The sequence below is a fragment of the Gymnoscopelus microlampas genome, assembly GCF_963454915.1.
Source record: "Gymnoscopelus microlampas genome assembly, chromosome: 23".
Classification (NCBI taxonomy): Eukaryota; Metazoa; Chordata; class Actinopteri; order Myctophiformes; family Myctophidae; genus Gymnoscopelus; species Gymnoscopelus microlampas.
Window position 1 is genome coordinate 29,715,363 of NC_139960.1, and position 21,751 is coordinate 29,737,113.

The following is a 21,751-nucleotide window of genomic DNA, read 5'->3' on the forward strand; positions in this document are numbered from 1 at the left end:
TATAATATAGGATCAATGGCGGAATAATAATTATAGCATTTTTTCATTTGAGAATGGCTAGGTGTGCTGCATCATTGTTTGATCATGTGACCTACTGTATGATTGGTCTATTTTTGAGGAGACTGACATATACAGTAAGTACATACACACAAACCCTGATCTTGAGGGTGTGGCTGAATAGGGTTTGTAAAAGGGTTAACAAAAACAAGATGGTGACCTTTACCTCATCTGACATCATAGCTATAGGGAGGGGGGGGGCAATACTTATTATAAAAGAAAACAAAGCCTGCACACTGGTGATGCTGAAAAAACTCTCCAACTAGGAGCGCTTTCTCCACATTTCCTTTACATTACAAAGAAATATAGACTATGGCACATTTAGACAGCATCTCTAAGATGCATGTTATTGTTTTGTTTCCCCAGGCTCTCTAATCCGCAGCTCCATCTTTTCCATTCATGTTACAGATGGCGGTGGCTCTCAGGTGGCGGTCTGTGTGTTACTGCCATGTTTAATTTAAGAACGCTCTTCGTGCCTCGCATAACACTCGCATTTGAAGCGCTGCATTAAAAAGGCACAGAAAGAGACATGAAGGACGCATGAAAACAGTCTCCCCAGGAGTTCATGCATACTATAATGGCATAGTCAAGACTTTTATGTTGAATTATTCATGGCTGTGGCGTACCTTTCTTTTTTTGCACCACATAAAACTGATTCCCTCTTTAGTCTCAGCAGTTTAGGGCAGTGATTCCCAACCTGTGGGCCGGGGACTGCTGGTGGGACACGAGGGTATTGCAATTTGGCCCCCAAATAATTGACAAAGCAGATTTTACTGAACATATAACATTAATATAAAAAAACATTTATGTAAAAAAAAAAGGACATGGTATTTTTTTCTTTAAAACCTTGAAAAGTGTGTTTAGGGGTTTCTATATGCCATATGCTGTGTAGTGCTTTGTTAAGCATTTCATTGTTTTATGGTAACACACCTTTTGACTTATCACAACATGGGATTTCACCCAAACGTGGGATTTGTTTGGGTGAAATTGTTCTAATTTATGGGGATTTGTTTAGTTTTTTTCATCAAATGACTATCCTAGGTTACAATAACAGCATTGCATTGGCCTGTAAACTGGTATTCAGAAATAAACAAAGACAGTGCATCTTTTACATTATTGTAATTAAAGCATTAAAGACGTGGTGAAATGAAAAATGTGTTTTTTCACACTTTTAGAGCATACCCACGGTCAATCAATGTTTGTGTATTATTTATATCAGAAGTCTCTAATGTTCACACTTCTCATTCTGCTCAGACCTGACCTGACCCTATTCTCATTAATATTATCTCTAGGCCGAAGGTATGGGAGAGTATGTTTATATCCCTGTCTGTCTGTTTGTGTTCCGTGTGTGTGTCTCGCAAACCACTAAACCGATCAGCACCAGATTACTTGTGCATGCTGCCAGTAGGTCAAGGAATCAATTCCTGAATATTTTTCAGATTTTGTGAATATTTTCAGTGGGAATATTTTTCACACAAACACATATCTACCGCTCCACCGATTAGTCTTACCCAAATATGGAGCTGTGAGGAACTCCATATTTGGTCGTAAATAGATACCACAAGGAGAGGTCAGAACTGTGACGTGACGTAAAATACGGAGAGAGCTCCGTACTTTGCAGAGTGCTTACTGTTGGTTGTTCAAGAGAATCCTAAGATAAAAAACAATTTGTGAAAAAATGCAGATCTTTGTGAAAACCCACACAGGCAAAACCATTACTCTGGAGGTTGAGAATGACCCAGGAGGGAGGCCAAAATCCAAAAGGCCAATACGATAACAGAGCATTTCTACATTATTAGAACACAGTATTGACTCTTTCACTTAAGTAAAACATGCGAGTACTTTTTCCAGTAAACTGTCGTTGAGTAGGAGCACAATGATGCTTTGGCATGATGACCTACATTACAATAAAGTGCTTCTGGTCGGATGGTATGCAGTCTTACTGACCTACCGTGGCGACAAACTAAAAACCTTTTAGAATTCCCTCCTACCAACAGGATGGTTTCACCACTGCCCAGCTTGGAGACAGCCCAAACAGTGACAGCTTGTACCTTCTGTCCGCATGCCCCTGCATATAGAGACTATATGGATCACAGTCTCTGTATGGCATTCTGCCTCATCATTTTCTCTTCAAGTATGTATGAAGAGTATTCTGTCCCCAGTTGATTATCTTATCACCCTGCGTGTCTCTGTCTGTCTTTCCATGGCTTATCTCTCAAATCACTACGACTACACTGATCAGTGTTTAATTTATCGTGTAAGCTGCCAGTATAGGCCAAAGTTTTACATTTGAAATATTTAACTTTCAAAGGGAGGTCTGGAGCTCTCTGCTGGAACTGTTGTCTCCACGACCCAACTCCAGGCGGGTTAAAGATGGATGGATGGATGAATGGATTGAGTCATTTAATAATGTAAAAGTTAATTGCAGTCAGACACAAACAGGATGAAACCTTGCCCAAATATGGAGTCATACATCATAGATACGTTAAAGGTGTCTGGTGCTGAGGACAGTTGCTCTCACTCACACGCGCACACAGAGAGTTCGTGAATTTACAGGATTCAGGAGCCATTAACAACGCAAATGGAGACAAATGAAAAGAGAATCCCACAGTCTACAACCTGTTTGACCAAACAATCTAGACCTAGTGATGCCCCTGTACCATCACCTCAACACAATGAGAGTAGGCCTACAATTCAATATCCATATACAGTAGATTATTTGTATGCTTATTTACATTTACAAGCAGATATATTTCAGCTCAGCACACATTTCCAAATGGTTGTTTTAATCTAAGTTTACGTGGGCTGGAAGGAAATATATTCAAGAACAAGACTATATCAGGCAGCTGCACAATTTCGGTTTGTAGCGGCTTGGTTAAAGGGTGACCAGCCTTCAATTTGGCTAGATATTGAAACTGCACAGTGTGATTGTTCTCTACGGAATCTCTTGTTTCTTAGAGACCCTAAAACAGTGAAGAAATGTTGTAAAAACCCAATTGTTTCCAACACGCTGAGGGCATGGAGGGTGGCGAGGCTCCTGGAGGGACGAGCCAAAATAACATCACCTCCAGGGACGTGCACAGATAGACTCTAGGTGGTGCTAGAGCAACCTGCCCTTTGCCCTCTTGACCAGAAGTGCCCTTTTGAAAAAAAGAAAAAAAAAAGTTTTCTTTTTCAGTTTACAGCAGGGGTCTTCAACAGGGGGTCCGGGACCCCTAGGGGGTCCTCAGAGTTACTACAGGCGGTCCGCCAATTCTTTATGTGATATTATTTTTCTTTTTACCATAACCACTCGAAACCTACTAGCATCCCTTTTCTGAGGAGAACTTTAGCCAAAACTAGCAGATCTAGAAGCCCACAACGCCTCGCACTGCGAGGCGTTGTGGGCTTGTAGATCGGCTATTCTTGGCAAAGAGGTATAGGTGTAGAGGGGAAAAAGAGCAGACCAAGTCAACAAAAAAAAGTATAATTTACTTGAGCACCTGCCCCTCAAAATGTCTGTGCACGCCACTGATCACCTCTCACCTTAATTCAGGGGAACCCAAACTTCCCTCCTGGCCTTAATGACCATGGGTTTAATTATTGGAAAGATTGTGGTATAACAACATTAGGGAATGTATTTGAAAATACAACAAAAATATGGTCTATCACACAACAATTTTTCCAGGTTTTTACAGGTGAGGGATTTCATTCTCAGGCGCACAACACTATCAATTCATATAGGTACCTCTCCAATTGAAAGAGCACTGACAATGGATTTTACAAGGGGTTTTATTAGCATTCTCTATGGACTGTTAAGATCAAATGCGACTGTTAACACCCTGGATACTAAGAGGAAATGGGAGAGAGATCTTGGGGTTGAAATTGCAGACAAGGTTTGGTGTGAAATATCTTAAAATGCAAAGAAACTTTCTGTGCGCAATAGAGCCTGGTCGATTCAGCTAAGAACCATACACAGGTTACAGATCTCACCTAGCCTTCGTCATAAAATGAACCCTAATCTATCACATCTCTGTCTGAAATGTAAGATTGAAGAGGGAGACTATATTCATTGTATATGGTCATGTCATAAGATCGAACGATATTGGTTGTGTGTTGTGCAGCAGTTGAATGTGATCTTCAATATGGAGTTTGAATTTGACCCTATGTGTTTGATTCTGGGACTTCCTGATAAAAAAGATTGTTAACAAGTTTCATAGACGCTTGTTTAATCTTCTAACCTATGCTGCGAGGAAAAATATTCTGTTGTCTTGGATTAATGAGAGACCACCAACAAAGAAAGACTGGCACAAAATAATCATGCAGTGCATGCCGTTGGAATTTTTAACCTGCCTGCTACGCTCCACGACCGATGCCTTCTATAAAATATGGGACCCATATCTGCATTTTCTTGGCCCTCAATTTGCTGACACTTTAACAATAGGGTTCCTTAACAGAAGTGATACCGCTAACCTTGATGTATAATGTATAATCGCTTATCCTTTTTTGTTTATTTTGTATTATTTTCTTTCATTTTTATTTTTTCTGTTGTTGTGGATTTACACTGTAATTTATTTATTATTTTTGTTCTTGGTGTAGTTACTCACCCATCTACATAATATCAAGCACCAAATAATGTACCGTATGTATATACTGCTGTACTTTCTGGTCCATTGTAGGTATGTGGAGTTTATATTTGTATCCGTGTCCTATCCTTTCTGCAACGTGTCTGAGCTGAGTTGTTTGTCTGTTTTGTCCTGTTTTGTCTTTGTCTAAAATGTAAAACAATCAATAAAAATACTGTTGAAAAAAAAAAAAAGAACAAGACTATACGTGTATATAAAAGCCCCATTTCATTTCTGTTGAAATACAGTATACAGTGTGTTATTGGACATTTTGGCATAATTGAAGGTGCACAGACTAGCTAGCTTTTTTGTTTTAATTGACATAATATGTCATAATTAGCCAAAGCAGAAATTAGAGCTGGGATGTTGAAATACAGAATCATCTGCATTATTGAAATGCTGTAGACATTTCAGTAGCAACATAAATCTGTATGCAGTATTTTGGAATGCCTGCATTATTTTACTGCTGAAATGAAAGTATCTGGAGGTCATACCATGAACTCACATCCCTTGGCAGTCATTAGGTTTTGCTGTTTCAGTCAATTTATTGAATGCATCTGCTTGTGATTTCTACCAGCCTTCCCGTCCAGGCAGAGGTAATTAAACCGAATATGATCCACACTCCACAGCAGGCTGTTAAAGAATTAAACCCTTTATACTATAGTAAACCTGACATGAGTTGATCTCTTCACCGCAAATTTTCAAAAGTTCACAACGCGTTGCATTGTGACATATTGTGAGCTTGTACATCAGCTATTTCTGACGAATATTCGAACCAGCCCAATATAGAACCAGCCCTATTGTGGAGTAAGAGACCATAACATCCCAGTCCTGGACCAACAGCATTACAAGCCATCAACTGGGCAAGAATCAGAGCTTCAGTATTCAGCATAAGCCTAAGATTTTAAGTTCAACGTTTTTAAGATTTAAGTGTGATGCAATGTGACACGTGGTGAGCTTGTAGATGGGCTATTTCTGAAAAGTCAAAGTATAAGATAGGGCTTAGGTGGTCAATGTATGTTTTGTAATAATAATCTAAATCTACAAAGTATCTATTAGCTATAAAGTGGTCAAATAATTGTATTGGAGTAAAAAATTACAACATTTGCGTCCGAGACGTAAAGTTTTCTGAAATTGTATATTTAAATATGCAAATTAGACATTAGGAAAATATGCCCGAATTTGCATAACTTTCCAGAATCAACATTGGAACAATGGACAAAGCCAGAGTCAACATTCTTATTTCATTTTGTTAAGATGTTAGAGTCAAAGGTTTTTAACGAGGGAATATTCAATATCTGGCTCAATTTTGGGGCTCTGGCTCATGGACTGTGGATAAATATGAAAAAGCTACTCCTGTGGAAAGGTTATCATATATTTATTTACTTATATTGACCCTATAAAAACGTAATATAGGTATGGTTTTGCCCACTCTTTCGATAATCATTGCTTAATTTTGAGGCTCTGGCTCATGGACTAGTAGTGGAATACAGCAGTATAAAAAATGGAAATACTCAAGTAAAGTAAAAGAATGTCAAATTGTACTCAAGTACAGTACTATATATTTACCAATATTTTCACCACCTCCCGCTGCCTCAGGTCGGGTGATGCCAACCTCCTTGACCTCCCCAGGACAAAGAAATGAACCTGGGGTGACACGGTGGCCTCCCCCTCACTGTGGAACTCACTCCCGAGTCCCAGCTCACATCAAAGCTGCGCCCACCCTCCCCACCTTTAAATCCACACTCAAAACCCACCTTTTCAAACCTAATCCCCCTTTTTTACCTTTACTTCTATAGTTTTAAAAGTTTTAATCTATTTTTTTCCTAATACATTTGTTTTTATTTTGTTTTTGTTTTGTAAAGCAACTTTGCATATTCAGAAAAGCACTATATAAATTGTATGTTTTATTATTATTATTACTTTCCATCACTGCAAATCACAGAGCCAGAATAGAGACATGATCGCTTGGGGACCAGTACCTTGTCCTGAGGGATCCCTCCCTAGAGCATTGTAGAACATATTGCCCAGTGAACAGCATCAGAAAGTCTTGTGAGTCTTCATCAGCGTATTGAATCGGAAAGAGCTCTCCAGGTAATAATAATAATAATAATAACAGCTTGAATTTATATAGCGCCCATAAACCCAAGGACGCTTTACATCAGAACAATGAACAACTAACAGACAAATGAACAAACAACTATGCCATAAGCCTGAGAGAATAGGTGTCTTTTCAAGGCAGCTTTAAAAGAGTCCAGTGTTGGAGCATGGCGAATCCCTATTGGGATGGAGTTCCACAGAGTGGGGACTGCCACACTGAAGGCTCTGTCCCCGAAAGTTCGCATGTTTGTTTTGGGGACTAAACTAAGAAAAATCACATGGTAGTTTTCTTTAAAACCTTGATTTCTTTTTTTTTTGTGAGACTGATAAGTAGGAACTTAAAGTCTGTATACTAAGTTAGTTCCATTTATCCAAAACATTAATAATCATAATCTGAAAATGTAATCTGAGGCCCACCCACCTGACCAAATGGTAGGTTAAGTGGGCCGCGAGCGCTTTGAATTTCAAGTGGCCCCTTATCCATGTATTCCTGGTTGAATAAAAGCTACTGTATAACTGCAGACAGGAACATTGTGGTAGTACAGTAGATTATGCCCAAATTCCTCACATATCAACCTGGTTTCCTTATGGCCATTTCATTTTAGGCGAAAAGTCATGTAAGTCATTTTAGGCTTACAACGTGTCGCAATGTGACACGTTATGAGCTTGTAGGTCGGCTATATTCGCATTCGACGAAGTAATATGTACGAAGCATAATAGGGCTTAAGTGGTTAAAAATGACAGAGCTGTGAGGTGTTTCCGGAGGACTAAAAGTGTCTGCCAAGTGTGGAGTAACAATGCATATACAAGAGGATTACAGTAATATGATTACAACAAAATGTTGTACTGTGAGCTACTGCACTAATCAGATTACAACCTGTAATCTGATTAGTGTAGATGGCTGAAAGATACTTCCATCACTTCAAGAAGTAACTGATGTCAACCACTATGATATCCTCATCTCCTAAACTTCCTCCTCTTCTGCCATCACCTTAAAAACCCTCTAGACTTTGTAAAATATACATGAATTGGCTCTTTAACTGCTTTCTTCCCGTCTACACCAAATCTCTTCGCCAAAATTACAAGCTCACAACACAGCGCTATGAGCTTGTAGATCTGCCATTTTTGGCTATTGTTCCCAACATAATCCTGGGGTTCAAGTGTTTTTTTGCTTTACATTTTTTTTTGTTTATTTCATCACAACTGAAGTCAAAAACAGAGTGCAGAAGATCAATAGGGGAACTACCCTTTTGTTTGTCCTGTGTGATGGTATTTTTTGTTGTGGATAGAAATGACAACGTTGGTCACACAAGAATGACACAAACAAGACAGGGTAAAATAAGGGCGTGACTTCCCTGTGGCTCTTCTGGAAGGGTTTGTGGATGATGTGAGATTATGAATTCACCTCCTAGGAGCCACGCTGTATAAAGCTCAATAAAGATGTGCAAAAAGAAAAACAGTGTCCTCTAGCTTCAATGTGTTATCATCATTACAGTACTTAAACAGATAGTTCACCCCCCAGATTACTTTTTTCTATCAATTAGTCACCCCATGGAGACTTAAATTCATGGATATTTTTTGTCGCATTCCTAAGCCAATAATTTGATGACCAGCAGCGGTTCCGGTAGGAGACACAAAGAGTCTCCTTTGTGTCTCCTACCGGAACCGCTGCCTACCGCCGGTCCGCTGATTATCAAAATTATTGGCTTAGGAATGCGACAAAGACAAAAAAATATCCATGAATTCAAGTCTCTATGGGGTGACTAATCGATAGAAAAAAGTATTTCTTTTGGGTGAACTATCGCTTTAAGCACAACAAAAATAACACACCCAAATTTGTATACAGTGTAAGTTTGAAACGGTTTGATCACTTTTAGTTGTGGATATACTCGTCATCTTGGGGGTACAATCTTGAATTACCAGTAAGTCATTTAAGGTTCAAGAAAACAAGGAAATTAAAATAAATGAAAATAAAGAGATGTAGAGAGAAGGAAACAAGAACTGCAGAAATCAAGGATGGCACATTTTAGGCCATATATAGTACAGTACTAGTACAGTACTTTGTCACTAGATGAATAGCAAAAATAGCTGATCTACAGGTTCACAACATGTCCCAATGTGGCGTGTTGTGTGTTTTTTTTTATCATTGAAAATTGTAGAAGATTTTCGCCTCTAATGACATGACCAAAATAGGGATGCTAGGTTGAAAGTCCTCTTTTCCATTTGGTCACAACAACAGCACACATATACATGGAAAACGTTTAGACATGATGCATAACTGAGACTGTGTTCCTAATTTAGAGAAGGTTATTAAAAAGGTGAACATAGAAAAAAACACATTATCACCTTTGCGATGTTTGGAGGTCTTAATAGTCATGCAAATCATGTTTTACTCCTAATGTATTTAGAGGTCATTGCTCTCTAAATCTTAGTCTATCTGCAAGGTTACTCTAGTTTTTAATTAGCTTTTATTTTTATTTCGTTGTGACTTTTTGTTTTCAATTTCAGTTTAGTTGTCTACACCCGGCCCAAAGGCATGGTGAGAGAGTATGTTTTTTTCCCCCTCTCCGTCCGTCCGTCCGTCCGTCCGTGTGTCCATGTGTCCGTCTGTCACCAGCTAATCTCCGGCACCGTTGGCTTGATCGCAGCGAAACTGTGCACACACACTCCCTGGATGCCAATTCAGAACCTCTGCCCCAAATTTTTGTTCCCATTCCACATTCCCATTAGGCCGAGGGAGAACTACCATTTGACATTTTTCAAATCAGCCTCATGGTGGCGCTATAGCAGGCCGATTCGTGTTTTTACCTATAACTGCACCGATCTGTGTAAAACTTTGTATGCACACTCCCTAGAGGTCAAGGAAAAACCTTTGCCCTGCATTTTTCACATCTGCCTTTTATAGCGCCACCAGGAGGCCGACTTGTGTAAAACACATTATTTTATACTACAACTTCCAATTTTATCCAAATTTCACACAAATCGGTACACATGATCTCTATAGTCATGTGATCAAGACGGATGTGTTTGATTTTTCATATTCCATCCTGATTGGCTAAGATTGACATCTAAAGTTTGCATTATTGGCTTGTTTTGAATACAATTCCGCAAATCATGAACGCACCGTCCGATTGCGGTCAAACTTTGCACACACATTCACACTATGTTGAGGAACAAATGCCACCCTTGTAACATTGGCCTGTTATAGCACCCCCAGCTGGTCTATTTTAGCAAAACAAATGTTTTTAACAAAATGCCTCAAATCATGAATGCAGTCAGTGTCCGATTGTCGTGCAAGGCCTAAGAAGAAATGGCACCCTTTTCACATTGGCCTATTATAGCGCCACCAGGAGGCCACAATAGCCTACCTGACCTGGCGGAGACCTGTGCTCCGAGGAGCACTTTTTCTAGTTTTAATTGTTTTTTCTAGCAGTTTTTATCTTGTGAAAAGGCTTAGTTTGTACAATATTATTTTTTGTGTTAGTTTTTCATTTCAATAGCTATGGATTGAAGCCGAAAAATAGCACATCTACAAGCTTGTACTTACTTTTACTGAGGCCCAGTGGAGCATAGCCCATTGACGACTATTCTCCATCCAACATGGCTTTGGGCTGTCTTTTCTGCCTCTCCCCAGCTGGTTCACTGCCTCTTGAGCTCTGCCTCAGTGTCTCGCCTCCAGGTGTTCTCAGGCTGCGCCTTCTCTGCTGCTTCCCCTGGGGGTTCCAAGTCAGGGCCTGGCGTGTAGTACTATAGCTGCTGGTTTCCTCAGGGTGACCGATACATCCACACTTTTGTCTCAGGATCTCTTTCTCCACTGGCTCCTAGCTGTCTCCCTTTCAGCCAGATGTCCTCACTTTCGAATCCAGAAAATGCGCTCCAGACAGCCGTTAATGAATCTTTTGTCATCCTCCACGTCTCTGAACCGTAGAGAAGGATGGATTTGACATTGAAATTCCTTACTTTAGTTGTCATCGCTATTTCTTTAGACTAGAGGACCTGATGTTCTGCAGGATGCAAGCTTGTAGATCTGCTATTTCTCTTTATGATTTTAGTTCGTTTTCATAGTTTTATAAACACAAAATTGTTTGTTACCATGTCACAATTGGGAGTGTGAAATGGCCCTAGTCAGTGAAACGGTGAAAACCTCAAAAATAGACTATAGGAGGCAAGCTTGCAGAAAAATCATAAAGGTTTTAATTTGATCCAGCTCAGGACAACAAAAATTACAAAAACTCAAAAATAAAACAAACAACTGCAACTTATGGAGAGGCAATGTGTCAACCTCTCCCCATGGCACCCTAAATGTACTGAGCTGTTTCCCTTATATAGCCTACTCTGCAGACTCCACCCTTCCATAATCAACCAACCACAGTATAATAGTAATCCACTCAAGCTGCTCCCCATAATCTAATCTAATCTAATCAATCAGCTAACGGGATTAACAGGCACCCCTCAATCAGATCTTCAGGCACCAATCACCCAAGCACACAGCTAGGCTTCAACAGGCATAAAGAGATTCCAATCACAACAGATATGTACACTTTGTGACTGGGAATCTACAAGCATAACATACATTTCAATATGAATACTGGTTCATTTAAACATATGGGGAACAATAGTCAAGAGGCTGCTTTGTGACATATCTTTTTTGTAAAGCTTTTTCCCCCCAGTTTACAACAATGTTTTTCCAATTCTAGTTTCAGTTATTTCGTTATTTTAGTTAACTATAATAACCCTGGTCTATGGCAGCTGGCAAGGTGGGGACTGTCTGGGGTGTGAGACTCCCGGCCTGAATTGTTGTCCCAGTCTGGGACAGCAACTATTTCACTCGTGACCTTGTGTTTATGAAACAGTATCTCTGTCCCCAGAGTCACACTGTTGCCACCCAGGGGAACAAGAAGTAGGACATCTCGATTGTGAGCATGTAGATTGTGTGGGGTCGGGGTAATGCTATTTACATAAAAGAAAAACATAAACATTATGTAGCGGTGCTTACTTTGAGAACTGTCCTGGATCACGTTCCTGAGCCAGTAGCCTATGTAAGTGGCTAGTCTGGCTACAATTACAAAGTAAGCATCACATTCTCAATGCTGAGGGTATCATACAAGTATGTTTATGTTTATTTTTGTTCAACTGCAGTTTCACATGGATGCATAAACCCACACACACACACGGGTGAAGAGACAGCACACGAATGTGTGCATGCAGGGGAAGACACAAGGTTACAGCTTGGCACGAATACACCCACACAGGTACTGACACAGGAGCAAACACACGCACCCACGCGCGCATGTACGCACACATACTGTACACACACACACACACACACACCCACGTACTGACTGTATGGTTATGTCACAGGTTTCAAACATTCAAAGGCTGAGTAAATCAGTCGCTGCATTCATTCCACAAAACCTTTTTATTTATTTATTTTTTCAGAGCACTTCCAAAGCGAAAGGCCAGGTTATTCGTGCTAGGTTCGAACGCTGTGTCATTTGCGTTATTAGAACGCTGTAGCTTAAATAAACGGATAACATAACGGCAAACATGAATGCCAGAAACAAAATACTTTTGATTGATCTCAATTTATAAGGGGGACATTTTCTTGACCAGCCCTATACTATGTTGAACAGAGTAGATAGGATGTACACTCTCAGATGTAAAAGGTCACCATGTGTCTCGATGTGATGCGTTGTGAGCTTCTTTAGTAAATCTCTGATTTTTGCAAAGCACATTTTTTGACAGTACTCCACAGATTTTGTCCAAACATTACGCAAATCGGTAGTCATTAAATAAAACTGGTCTTTCAGATATTTCATATTCCATCCTGATGCAAATCGGTACACATCATCTCTGTAAGGTAGAGTTCTGGTTCAAAGGTTATTTAACATCGCCACGGCACATCGGCAAGAATGTTGGACACTGATTTCCGTTTAAGCCATTTATTTCCGTTGCACACACATGATTTATTGCAAGGAGGTGATGCGGCTTCACGGTTATGTTTTTTTACTATGAAAGAAAGAAAGACATAATTATTATACAACCCAACAACACAAACAACAATTAAGACAATGATGAGTAGCACTCTGGAGTGGGTAGGCCTACCACTAGCACTAATACACCAGAGTACTAAACACCAAACACATTGCACAATATTCTTTAAGTTAATTTACTGCATTTCCTAGATTACTTTAAGTACATTATGTGCACTACACATTACACACAATACTCTCTTGAATGTTAAGGCAAGCAGGTGAACTAACATTAATTACATTTATCAAAAGTAATATAATGCAACAAAGATTCAAAGGTTGTCTACAGGACTCACTTCATTGACGCATAACCGAGGCCTGCTGACTGCTGACTCCACGACAGAGGAGTTGTTGCTGCTGCTGACAAACAATAACTAGAGGGACAGGCACTCAAGCAGTATATATAGCAGGCCTCTAATTAGGAGTGAGTGAGGGACAGGTGTGATTAGGGATTGAGAGTGAGTGAGAGCAGGTGAGAGGGGTGGAGCCAAGCCATGGGAATAGGCCAGGGGGAGGGTTGCTGTTACTGACTAGGTGACTCTTTTCTACAATCTCTATAGACGGGTTTCATGTTTGTAAACATTGAGAGGATATGACCGCGCAGAGGAGGGGGTAAGCCTATGGGTGCGTTTGGAAATTACGCACCGGAGCACACTCGCCTATTAGTTTGTATTGGCCAGTGCGCTCACTGCCGCTCAGGGCTGTATTTTCGAACGCGCCTTCCACCCCCAGGCATGCGCAGATTGCGCATTCTGCTCTGTGATGACGTCGCTCGGAAACCCGTCTATAGTCAAGTGATCAAGACGGATCTGTCCGATCTTTCATATTCTATTCTGATTGGCGCAATGTTCCGAACATTGCTGGCCCACAATAACCTACCTGACCTGCCGGAGACCTGTGCTCTGAGGAGCACTTCTTCTAGTTATTTCTTTAATCACATCACTCAATCAGTGGTGGAAAGTACATTTACTCAAATACTGTACTAGCACTAGGCAGGGCACATAACATATCATCATGTGAGGATCATTTATATTCTTTAAATATAAATTACATTGCACATAGAGCAGTGTTGCCTGGTCATCCAAGTATGCTGATTTATCAACTTAATGTCCCTCAACATCTTATTAAGACAGGTCTAACTCAAAATCATCAAATCCATGGGACAGCTTGAACTTCCAAAGCAAAAATCTATTCTACTTAAAAAAACATTAATTTATAGAGCCTCCAGCCAGTGGAACTTATTACACACATTAAATAAATTGGAAGTAAATACTTTAAAGAATTCACGCAAACATACACTAGGGTTAAGTTTTGTTTGGGCTTTCAGCTTATTACTTTGTTGATAACCATTGTTAGTGATATGACTTTTTGATTACTGTTGACTTTTAATTATGTAACTTTTGTCTAGACTGTCGATGTGACAGTCGATATTTTCTTGTGCAAATAGATGTCTGTCTGAATAAATAATAAATAATCCTCGGACATGTCATCAATCCTCAGAGCGACAGTGTCATCTGAAAGTGGGACTTTGGATACTTTATTGACCGCAGTCTCTCCCAACAGCTCGCGACAGATGTCCTTGGTGGCTGGTCAAATTAATTCCTCTCTGATGGTAAATGGCTTCTTGGCCTTTACAATACAATGAGCCTCCAGATATGATGGAAAAAATTGCAGCTACATTTACAGGTGAGGTGGCTTTCAAAACCTAGCTGTTGGCTAGGTTGTTCACTCTTACCCTCAAAGTATAGCTGCAACTATCGATTATTTTCTTTTTTTTTTATTAATCGAAAAATGTTTTTTTTACAGCAACAAACTGAAGCGAAAACATTGTAATTGATGATATCTAGTCTCATCTACCATATCGATATACTATTGATATATTGCCTAGCACTAGTTTACAGCAGTCAGACTGATTGTTTCACACCTTGGCAACATGATCATACGAATCAACCCAACCCTGGAAAGTTTGAGGTGAACACGTTTTATTTCTTTGTATTGTACATTTTGTTATGGTGAACTTGAAGAAAAAGAAGAAAAAGATGTGCGTATTCTATTAGTTTTTGTTATGGCGAACTTGACCTGCATTTAGGACACATAGTATAACTGTGTGTGTGTGTGTGTGTGTGTGTGTGTGTGTGTGTGTGTGTGTGTGTGTGTGTGTGTGTCAGACACTGCGGTGTCTCTCCAGTGCACTGTCAGCATAGTGGCCTTCACTGCAACCACTTTACACACAGATAATATGAAAACTAAAATTGTGTTAAGAAGCCAACTTCCTCTCACCTCAGATAGTCTGTCTGTGATATTGTGATATGCTGTGCCCCAAGGTTGGACGCAACACCAAAGATGAATACCGGGTGATAGTATCCCCACAGCCTTCTTTTTTCACAAAGACTACGAGGAATTACTGTTTGTGGAAGTGGAAACCTCATTATGTCCAAAACTGTGACTTTTCAGGATTCAAATTCTAAAATAGCAAAAATAGCAGATCTACAAGCTCAATGTGCTTTTGCTACTTTTGTGTGAAGTAGGCCATAAACAAAAAACATAAAAAGTTAAAATTTGGAGATGAGGTTTCTGCCCGACAGCAACGAGAAGCTGTAGGTGATATTTTTTTTTGTTTAAAAAGTGGTTTTCGTTTAAAGCTCTATATTCGAAGCCAAGTGTTTGCTCAGTATCAAGGCTCTCCAGCTCTTAAGTAAACAGAAAATGCATTTTCAGGTGGGACACCAATTTCATAAAAACAGGAGAGAGTACTCCACAAAGACTATTCATCAGCTTCGGTAATATAACATTCCAGTTCCAATTTTGTCCGCTCATTTCTTTGTTTTATCACTTCCAATTCCACTTGTTTATCCTGTATAAAATTGGTATTCCGACCTGAAAATATATTTTCTGTTCCTTAAAGAGCTGGAAATATGAGACCGCTGTTGACAAATATTCTATATCAAGTATTATTATGGGGATATACAACTATTTAAAACGTATTATCATTTACATCACCTGTATATTAACCTTACAGTCAATTTGGACTGTATTTGTGTATTTATTAAACAGTGCTGTTTTTACTTTACACTTCAGGAGACATATTGCTTGCTGTAGATAAATCATCATGAATGCAAACAAAGGCTCAGTGTCTGCTGTTGTTATTTTCTTACTGAACAGTATAATTAGAACATGAATCAGCATAGCTTATACTCTAGCTGAATACATATATTAACATTAAGTCTACTGTCAATGAGAACATTGTTCATTATAAGTTCATAATGTCCTTATTGCTTAAATTTAAAAAAAATATATATATATACTTCGTCACATAACAGGGTCGCCCAATAATAGTGAAAATAGCAATCTACAAGCTCACAACACGTCATAAATAATGTCATGCCTAAAATAGGGATCGATTATTTTATTAAATGATCCATTATTGATTATTTTGTATAATTTACTTAAATCGATTCGTTCGATTAAGTATTGCAGCCCTGGAATCCAATACAGTCACACACCTGTAGGCTACCCCTGTGGCTTCTGGAGTGGTTGCACCCTGTTTCTGCCAAGTCGGGTCGAGGACCTGTCAAAATCTGCTGTTTGACTTGATTAGAACTTGAACGACATCCAGGATTCCATGTATCGCTGTAGGAAACCCTGGTGAAAGAAAAGGCAAACCTGCTGGGATTTCCCAACAGGCTGAGGAGGACACAACGGGTGGTGTTGGCAGGCAGACATTGTCCTCTATGGCTCTATGGGCGTTGTCGTGTAATCCTTCATGTATACTCCGTCCGACGACCTGTTGCGTGCCGAAAATAGCTGAGGTACAAGCTCACACGTTGTGAGCTTGAACATCGGCTATTTTCGGCACGTGACCTTGTTGCGCAACAAAATCAGGGTTGACCGACACTGAGGAGCAAGTAGCACTCATTTATTCTGCATTAAAGAAGCCCTTCACCCATTTTCACGCATATCTTCATATAATTAGTCCTAATGCTAGTAGGCAGGCTTCTATAACTGTCCACATGCCAGCCCTCCTCTGAGACACTACCCTCTGAGTAGACAGAAATGGTGCAATCTCATAATGAGCGTTCTAGTGAGGGCCAATTATATGAAGATACTGTAGGTTGAAAATAATAGTGTGAGAATTATTGTGCACATAATATGTGCTGAGAATTGAGAATATTAGGCTATTCTCAATTCTCTGCTTTTTCCAAACAGAAATCGGAGTAAAGTCGTGTGAAGTGACCACTGGGCAGTCCAGCAGCTGTAGTAGGGTGAACAAGTGTGCACAAGTACAAGTGAAGTGAGTAAATGAGTAGGCTATGTGTAAACCTATTACAGTATACTGTATATACTTCAGTCAGACTTTTATTTATGTTGCGTTATTCTCCTTTTCAAGCTCTTTCACTCTCTCTTAGTTAACACAGACTACTAGCAAACATATCTGCATCTCTCTCTCTCTCTCTCTCTCCGCACACACACACACACACACACACACACACACACACACACACACACACACACACAGGCACTGATCTCATTTCATGCATATGCAGGTACATGCACAACCCTTGTCGCTATATATTTGTGCCTGGCGGCATACTCTATCTCAAATCTGTGACATCTCTCTTTTGCAGTATCAGTATTAAAAGACAATATCAGTGCACCTGAACAAATAAACACACAAACTGCAGATATTTATCGTACACAGTATAATTGTCTCCGCCAGGCCGAAAGGCATGGCGAGAGAGTATGTTTTACCCCCTGTCCGTCCGTCCGTGTGTCCGTGTGTCCGTCCGTCATTCGATCTGTCTGTGTACAGCTAATCTCCGGCACCGTTGGCTTGCTCGCAGCCAAACTGTGCACACACACTCCCTGGATACCAGAGCAGAACCTCTGCCCCAAATTTTTCACAGGGGCCTGTTATAGCGCCACCAGGAGGTACACAGTATCTCTATAGTCATTAAACGAAACGGGTCTTTCAGATTTCTCATATTCCATCCTGATTGGCTAAAAATGTCTTCCAAAGTTTGCAGGAGTACACCGTTTTTGAACAAAATGCCTCAAATCATGAACACAGCATGCAATTTCCGTGAAATTTTGCACGCACATTCCCATTAGGCCGAGGAAGAACTACCATTTGAACATTTTCAAATCAGCCTCATGGTGGCGCTATAACAGGCCGATTCGTGTTTTTACCTATAATTGCACCGATCTGTGTACAACTTTGTATGCACACTCCCTATAGGTCAAGGAAAAACCTTTGCCCTGCATTTTTCACATCTGCCTTTTATAGCGCCACCAGGAGGCCGACTTGTGTAAAACACATTTTTTTATACTACTCCTTCCAATTGTATCCAAATTTCACGCAAATCGGTACACATGATCTCTATAGTCATGTGATCACGACGGATGTGTTTGATTTTTCATATTCCATACTGATTGTTTAAGATTGACATCTAAAGTTTGCATTATTAGCTTGTTTTGAACAAAATTCTGCAAATCATGAACGCACCGTCCAATTGCGCTCAAACTTTGCACGCACATTCACACTATGTTGAGGAACAAATGCCACCCTTTTAACATTGGCCTGTTATAGCGGCACCAGCAGGTCTAATTGACCGAAACACATGTTTTTAACAAAATGCCTCAAATCACGAATGCAGTCAGTGTCCGATTGTCGTGCAAGGCCTAAGAAGAAATGGCACCCTTTTCACGTTGGCCTATTATAGCGCCACCAGGAGGCCACAATAGCCTACCTGACCTGGCGGAGACCTGTGCTCCGAGGAGCACTTTTTCTAGTTGTCTCCGCCAGGCCGAAAGGCATGGCGAGAGAGTATGTTTTACCCCCTGTCCGTCCGTCCGTCCGTCCGTCCGTCCGTCCGTCATTCGATCTATCTGTGTACAGCTAATCTCCGGCACCGTTCGCTTGCTCGCAGCCAAACTGTGCACACACAGTCCCTGGATACCAGAGCAGAACCTCTGCCCCAAATTTTTCACAGGGGCCTGTTATAGCGCCACCAGGAGGTACACAGTATCTCTATAGTCATTAAACGAAACGGGTCTTTCAGATTTCTCATATTCCATCCTGATTGGCTAAAAATGTCTTCCAAAGTTTGCAGGAGTACACCGTTTTTGAACAAAATGCCTCAAATCATGAACACAGCATGCAATTTCCGTGAAATTTTGCACGCACATTCCCATTAGGCCGAGGAAGAACTACCATTTGAACATTTTCAAATCAGCCTCATGGTGGCGCTATAACAGGCCGATTCGTGTTTTTACCTATAATTGCACCGATCTGTGTACAACTTTGTATGCACACTCCCTATAGGTCAAGGAAAAACCTTTGCCCTGCATTTTTCACATCTGCCTTTTATAGCGCCACCAGGAGGCCGACTTGTGTAAAACACATTTTTTTATACTACTCCTTCCAATTGTATCCAAATTTCACGCAAATCGGTACACATGATCTCTATAGTCATGTGATCACGACGGATGTGTTTGATTTTTCATATTCCATACTGATTGTTTAAGATTGACATCTAAAGTTTGCATTATTAGCTTGTTTTGAACAAAATTCTGCAAATCATGAACGCACCGTCCAATTGCGCTCAAACTTTGCACGCACATTCACACTATGTTGAGGAACAAATGCCACCCTTTTAACATTGGCCTGTTATAGCGGCACCAGCAGGTCTAATTGACCGAAACACATGTTTTTAACAAAATGCCTCAAATCACGAATGCAGTCAGTGTCCGATTGTCGTGCAAGGCCTAAGAAGAAATGGCACCCTTTTCACGTTGGCCTATTATAGCGCCACCAGGAGGCCACAATAGCCTACCTGACCTGGCGGAGACCTGTGCTCCGAGGAGCACTTTTTCTAGTTGTCTCCGCCAGGCCGAAAGGCATGGCGAGAGAGTATGTTTTACCCCCTGTCCGTCCGTCCGTCCGTCCGTCATTCGATCTATCTGTGTACAGCTAATCTCCGGCACCGTTCGCTTGCTCGCAGCCAAACTGTGCACACACAGTCCCTGGATACCAGAGCAGAACCTCTGCCCCAAATTTTTCACAGGGGCCTGTTATAGCGCTACCAGGAGGCCGATTTGTGCAAAACACATTTATTGACAGTAATCCTACAGATTTTGTCCAAACATCACGCAAATCGGTACACAGTATCTCTACAGTCATTAAACGAAACGGGTACTTCAGATTTTTCAAATTCCATCCTGATTGACTAAAATTGCCTTCCAAAGTTTGCAGCAATAATGCTCCGTTTTGAACAAAATGCCTCTAAAAATGAACACAGCATGCAATTTCCGTGAAATCTTGCACGCACATTCCCACTACGCCAAGGAACAAATGCCACTTATTTTTTTTTTAAATCAGCCTCATGGTGGCGCTATAACAGGCCGATTTGTGTTTTTTCCTGTAACTGCACCGATCTGTGTAAAATGTTGTATGCACACTCTCTAGAGGCCAAGGAAAAACCTTTGCCCTGCATTTTTTACATTTGCCTTTTATAGCGCCACCAGGAGGCCGACTTATGTAAAACAATTTTTTTGATTGTAAGCCTTCAGATTTTATCCAAATTTCACGCAAATCGGTACACAAGATCTTTATAGTCATGTGATCAAGAAGGATCTGTTAGATTTTTCATATTCCATCCTGATTGGCTAAAATTGACATCTGTTTGCAGGAGTGGCCGGTTTTGCACAAAATGCCGCAAATCATGAACGCAGCGTCCGATTGCGGTGAAACTTTGCACGCATATTCGCACTATGTTGAGGAACAAATGCCACCCTTTTAACATTGCCCTATTATAGCGCCACCTTGAGGACAATTTTTGCAACAGTTTTCTTTTTTATATTACTCCTACAAATTGTGTCCAAACATCATGCAAATCGGTACCCATTATCTCTAATCTCAGCAATGTTCGGCCAATTCCGAACATTGCTGGCCCATAATAACCTACCTGACCTGACGGAGACCTGTGCGCCGAGGAGCACTTTTTCTAGTTACCTATGAATTACTACTATTAGGACCTTGGTATAAGTTCATTGGCCTTACTGGCAAGTGGCAACAGCATATGCTCATAGACCCGTAAAATAACGTAGCAATGTTCCCACTGCTGTGGACTGCTTTTTAGCGCTCTGCTGCCAATAGTGTCTATCCTTATACGTGCAATAGAGCAGTGGTTCTCAACCTTTTCAGGTAGTGACCACCCCAAAATAATCATATGTGAACTGGGGACCCCCCCCACCCTGATAAGCACATGGAATTGTATGAGTTGAGACATTACATTTAGTTTGGCTCGGTTCTACAGATAAATATTGTGCCTCTTTCTTATGTTATTTGACAATTTGGCCAATGTTTGACCAGTTGTTATAGTATAGTTTGTTGATTACTTTTGATGCAGTAATGGTATTTTTTTTAAACCCATAAATTTTCACTTCACTGCCATCTGGAGACCCCCCAAAATCTTATGGGGATCCCCCTGGGGTCCCAACCCAAAAAGTCGTTCACAATCTGAACGTGTGTGTGTGTGTGTGTGTGTGTGTGTGTGTGTGTGTGTGTGTGCGTGCGTGCGTGCGTGCGTGCGTGCGTGCGTGCGTGCGTGCGTGCGTGCGTGCGTGCGTGCATGTGTGTTAAGAAACATTTGCATCATGGTTCTTACTTGTTTACTTGAGTGGCGTCTCTGATGGTCTAAAACTAAAGAGTATATAACATTATTCTCTTACCAGGCATACTGTAAGGGAATTACTTTCTGTATTCACAAGTCTACATTTAGTACCAAACAACACGTATGTTTTGAATCAACATATTAAAACTATTTTAACCACAATGAACACCAAAGCTATTAACTATTGTTTGTATTGATTGCGTAATTTGTAAGATAAGATGTGATATCCCTGGTTAGAAAATAAAAACATTTATAGTCTATAAACATGGTATATAATGCAAGATGC